This window comes from Nomascus leucogenys, chromosome 3, assembly GCF_006542625.1.
Source record: "Nomascus leucogenys isolate Asia chromosome 3, Asia_NLE_v1, whole genome shotgun sequence".
Taxonomy (NCBI): domain Eukaryota; kingdom Metazoa; phylum Chordata; class Mammalia; order Primates; family Hylobatidae; genus Nomascus; species Nomascus leucogenys.
Genome location: NC_044383.1, coordinates 122,410,984 through 122,416,746, shown reverse-complemented (window position 1 = coordinate 122,416,746; position 5,763 = coordinate 122,410,984).

Sequence of the window (5,763 nt, the reverse complement as noted above, 5' to 3'; positions counted from 1 at the left end):
GGGGATTGGGGATTCAGTTTAGGCCTTCCTCATGAGCCTATACATAAATGACCTCATGCCAAATGTTATAAAATCCAGATTTGATTACTTTTAAATTTGATGAAATTACTGTAAATGCTGAAGCTTTCTCTTGCAAGTCATGTTAATAGCTTCTTTTCCTGACTCTGAAACACTTCTCTCGCTTGCCCTGGAAGAGTCTCTTCTCCCTACTTCCTCAAATGCCTTTGAGTAGGTTGCATTTCCCTCCAAACTGGGTGTTAGTTAGTGCCCTCAACTAAGGTGTTTGAGCAAGGACGTTTCACAAGGCATTCTAATAGTATTTTATATTTGGAAAAATTTTTAAAAAGGGTTTTATAATATAGACTGCAAGAAGTTAATGTTCAAAATCTTGACTGGTTGATATGCAGATGATAGTGGTTTTCAAAGCAGGGAGGGGAGACGTGACTACCTAGGAGTGTGTATCAAAATCTGGACAGGACCCAGATTGGAAACAGTGGCATGGGCCCCCTGGGGAGGGGGGATCAAAAGGTCATACTTTTACAATGAATATGTATTTGTGTTTTAATTATGAAATCTAAATAAAAATTTCCAACAGTCCATTAAGGTTCCTATAACAAAATACCATAAACAGAGGGGCTTATAAACAACAGAAATTTATTTCTCACAGTTCTGGAGGCTGGGAAGCCCAAGATCAAGGTGCTGGCAGATTTGGTGTCTGGGGTGGGCCTGCTTCCTGGTTCATAGAAGGCCCAGCCATCTTCTTGCTGTGTCTTCACGTGGCTTAAAGGGAGCTCTCTGGGGTATTTTACAAGGGCACTAATCGCAATCACGAGGACTCTGCCCTCTTGACCTAGTCATCTCCCAAAAGCCTCACCTCCTAAATATGATCACCTTGGGAGTTAGGATTTCAGCATGTGAATTTTGGGGGAACAGAAGCATTCCATCCGTTGTAATTAGGTTTGGGGAGAAACAGCCATTTACACGGAGGGTAATTTAGATGGCAGCAATCAGGAAAGAGCATTTTAAACAGGTTTTGCCAGATATAAAGCACACTCTCTTCTCAGATTGGAGAGGCTAAGTATACAATGGATTTATTTTAAATTGATCCTCTTCCCCTCAAAAAAACCAACCAACCAAACAAACAAACAAAAAAAACAAACAAACCCCACAAAACCCGAACAGGTCAAGAAGAGTGACGTGTGAGATTTTATATCAGAAAAGGGCTGTTGATTTGGTTTCTCTGGCAAACAGGCTCTGAGTAGAGATGAACGTGCAGGACATCTCTCTGGCCGTGTCCTCAGGATAATACTCAGGTGAGGGGGCAGCTGGGTGTGATGCAATCTCAGCAGGGCCTCAGCAGAACCCCGGGGGCTCTGGAGTTGTCCCCCATTGCTCTGGGAGTGCTGAGTCTCTACACTTTCTTGTTGACTAAGTACTGGGGGGCTTGACCTTGAACAAAGCAACCTTCTTGAGCTGAGGGCAGTTTTCAGAGAGGGTTGTCAGAGGACAACCTCTGTTGAGGACAGAACATAGTGGTGCATCACAGTCCACTACAGAGGATGCGGATTCTAAAATTGTTGCAGATCCGGACATAATAGCTTGCCTTAGGTTCCAGAGCCTGTCTTGCATTGCGATTAGCTTGAGTAGTACAAATTGTCCGGAATTTCCAGTACCTACTGCCTTGTTATCCTTTGACCAGACTAGTTCTTATATTTACCTTTTGGGAAATGTTTGCTTTTAAAAAATTGGTGGTGGGGTTGGATAGGAAAGCCTTCCTGTCTCTAAAGATCTATTCCTGTCAGCTCCCAAATTGTCTTTGTCTGTGGCCTTGCTCGTGGGTTATTCCACGGTGACTTCTGTAGCTGCATGGGGAAAACTAGGGCTGGGAAACCTATGGCTGGTTGGTCACAGCTTTGTCCTTCCCTCTTCATGGAAATTCCTGTGTTTATAAGGACTCAGAGCATGAAGCAGTGATCGCATCATGCAAATGTATCAGGAGAACTGAGTTATCACTTCTCTGGGCCTCAAACTCGTCAACTGTAAAATGAGGAGGCCAAACGGAATGTGTTCCAGAGTCTAATGTACAACACTAACATTCTATGATTTACTTCCTCCAGTGAAAAAAGACACAATCACAGCTCAGCTGGGTTGCAATTTCAGTTTTCTGCACTCTGTGTCAAATTTGGACACAGTGGGGAAGTGGTCTGTGGGTCCCAGAGAACTTCTGTTCCACTGTATGTAAGAATAAGCTATAATTGACCGTTTAGGTGATAAAGCTCTCACTTTGGTTTTTTGTTTTTTGTTTGTTTTTGAGAAAGAGTCTTGCTCTGTTGCCCAGGTTGGAGTGTAGTGGCACGATCTCCGCTCACTGTAACCTCTGCCTCCTGGGTTCAAGTGATTCTCCCGCCTTGGCCTCCAGAGTAGCTGGGATTACAGGCATGGGCCACCACATCCGGCTAATTTTTGTATTTTTAGTAGAGATGGTTCCACCATGTTGCCCTGGCTGGTCTTGAACCTCTGACCTCAAGTGATCCGCCCGCCTCGGCCTCCCAAAGTGCTGGGATTACAGGTGTTAGCCACCTGGCCCGTCCATAAAGCTCTCACTTTGAATGGCACCTACCATGTGCCAGCTCTGTTCCTAGTGCTTGCCATGGAGGTATATCAGCACTGTGAAATGTAGGCTATTGTTATCCTCATTTTACAGATGAGGAACTAGGCATAGAGAGAGACGATCTTCACCCCAGTAGGTAACCCAGGTTCTCACAGCTGATTAAGTGGCAGAGCTGGAATTTTCATTTTTTATTTTTCCCCTGAACCTGAGCCATTCTCCTGCCTCAACCTTCCAAGAAGCTGGGACTACAGGCGCTTGCCAGTGTGCTGGGCTTTAAGAGCTGGGATTTGAACCCAAGCAGATGGGTTTTCCAACCCATGTTTTAAGCTCCTAGTCAACAGTTCTCATCTTATACATTTGTTTATCTATTTATTTTAGATTTTGCTGTATCCTAGAAAGAATTTAAGGCAGTTTACAAGGATATGTATAGCACGGCAAAATAATGGAACAGGAAACTGAAAAGAGGAAAAAGCCGTCAGGCTGCAGTTCTCCATATTTACCACGAGAGGACAGTATAACACCGAGAGCGCCCAGGCTGATTGTCCCTGCTAACCTGTTACGACGTTCAGATGAAATTATAGAAATTATGGAAAAAGCGAGGTTAGATTTAGTATTAATTGCAAAAGCAGCTTACATTTAAGGACACTAAGGATTTATAATACAGCTATATCCTTGACAGGCCTGAGATTATTCATGTCATCAGGCCGATTCAACTGTTTTCCCAGCAAATACATGTTTTGTGAAATTCAGTGATGAAAGCCAGGGATAGTATTGCTTATTGTTAAACTTCAGCACTGCAGTGGGATTCTCGCAGGTTCTTTAGATGAAGTGCAACTATCTATTTCACTGCTACAAAACAGCCCAAGGCTTATTTCAAAAGACATGATTATAGTTTCTGCTTTTATAACTGGTAAAGATTGGTAAATTAGAGTGGTGGTATTTTTATTAGGTATATCATAACTAATACATGCAAATAAGGGTTTCCAAAGATACTATATTCGTTTAAAAGACAAATGCCAAGGCAAATTATGCCAGGATGGCGCTTTGCAGACCAGAAGGTGAGCACCGCTTCTCGAGCATGGGAGACCACATTTGAAGTGGGTTGAGGTGGTGGTGGTGTCTGCTGGATCCCCACGTGTCATGGGAGCGACCTGGTGGGAGGTAATTGAGTCATGAGGGTGGGGTTTTCCCGTGCTGTTCTTGTGATAGTGAATAAGTCTCATGAGATCTGATGGTTTTATAAAGGGCAGTTTCCCTGCACCTGCTCTCTTGCCTGCCACCATATAAGACATGCCTTTGCTCCTCCTTTGGCTTCCACCATGATTGTAAGGCCTCCCCAGTCATGTGGAACTGTGAGTCCATTAAATCTCTTCTTTTTAAAAATTTAATCTAATTTTATTTATTTATTTATTTTATTTTACTTTAAGTTCCGGGATATATGTGCAGAAAGTGCAGGTTTATCACATAGGTATACGTGTGCCATGGTGGTTTGCTGCACCTATTGACACATCCTTTAAGTTCCCTCTTCTTTTTCCCCATCCTGCAACAGGCCCTGGTGTGTGTTGTTCTCCTGCCTGTGTCCATGTGCTCTCATTGCTCAATTCCCACTTATGAGTGAGAATATGTGGTATTTGGATTTCTGTTCCTGTGTTAGTTTGCTGAGGATGATGACTTCCAGCTTCTTCCAAGCTCCTGCAAATGACATGATCTTATTCCTTTTTATGGCTGCATAGTATTCCATGGTGTATATGGACCACATTTTCTTTATCCAGTCTATCATTGATGGGCATTTGGGTTGGTTCCATGACTTTGCTATTGTAAGTAGTGCTGCAATAAACATACATGTGCATGTGTTTTTATAATAGAATGATTTATATTCCTTTGGGTATATACTCAGTAATGAGATTGCTGAGTCAAATGGTATTTCTGGTTCTAGATCCTTGAGGAATCACTGTACTGTCTTCCACAATGGTTGAACTAATTTACGTTCCCACCAACAGTGTAAAAGCATTCCTGTTTCTCCATAGCCTCACCAGCATCTGTTTCTTGACTTTTTAATCATCACCATGCTGACTGGTGTGAGATGTTATTTCATTGTGGTTTTGATTTGCATTTCTCTAATGATCAGTGATGTTGAGCTTTCTTTCATATGTTTGTTGGCTGCGTAAATGTCTTCTTTTGAGAAGTATCTGTTCATATACTTTGCCCACTTTTTGATGGGGTTGTTTGATTTTTTCTTGTAAATTTGTTTAAGTTCCTTATAAATTCTGACTATTAGACCTTTGTCAGATGGGTAGATTGCAAAAATTTTCTCCCATTCTGTAGGTTGCCTGTTCACTCTGATGATAGTTTCTTTTGCTCTGCAGAAGCTCTTTTGTTTAATTAGAAACCATTTGTCAATTTTGGCTTTTGTTGCAATTGCTTTCGGCATTTTAGTCATGAAGTCTTTGCCCATGCTTATGTCCTGAATGGCATTACCTAGGTTTTCTTCTAGTGTTTTTATGGTTTTGGGTTTTACATTTAAGTCTTTAGTCCATCTTGAGTTAATTTTTGTATAAGGTGTAAGGAAGTGGTCCAGTTTCAGTTTTCTGCATATGGCTAGCCAGTTTTCCCAGCACCATTTATTGACTAGGGAATCCTTTCCCCATTGCTTGTTTTTGTCAAGTTTGTCGAAGATCAGATGGTTGGAGATGTGTGGTGTTATTTCTGAGGCCTCTGTTCTGTTCCATTGGTCTATATGTCTGTTTTGGTACCAGTACCATGCTGTTTTGGTTACTGTAGCCTTGTATACTTTGAAGTCAGGTGGTATGATGCCTCTAGCTTTGTTCTTTTTGCTTAGGATTGTCTTGGCTATACAGGATCTTCTTTAATTCAATATGAAATTTAAAGTAGTTTTTTTTGTTTGTTTGTTTTTTGTTTTTTTGAGATGGAGTTTCGCCCTTGTTGCCCAGGCTAGAGTGGTGCAGTGGTGCGATCTCGGCTCCCCTTAACCTCCACCTCCTGTGTTCAAGCAATTCTCCTGCTTCAGCCTCCCGAATAACTGGGATTACAGGCATGTGCCACCATGCCTGGCTAATTTTGTATTTTTAGTAGAGATTGGGTTTCTCCATGTTGGTCAGGCTGGTCGGGAACTCCCTACTTCAGGTTATCCA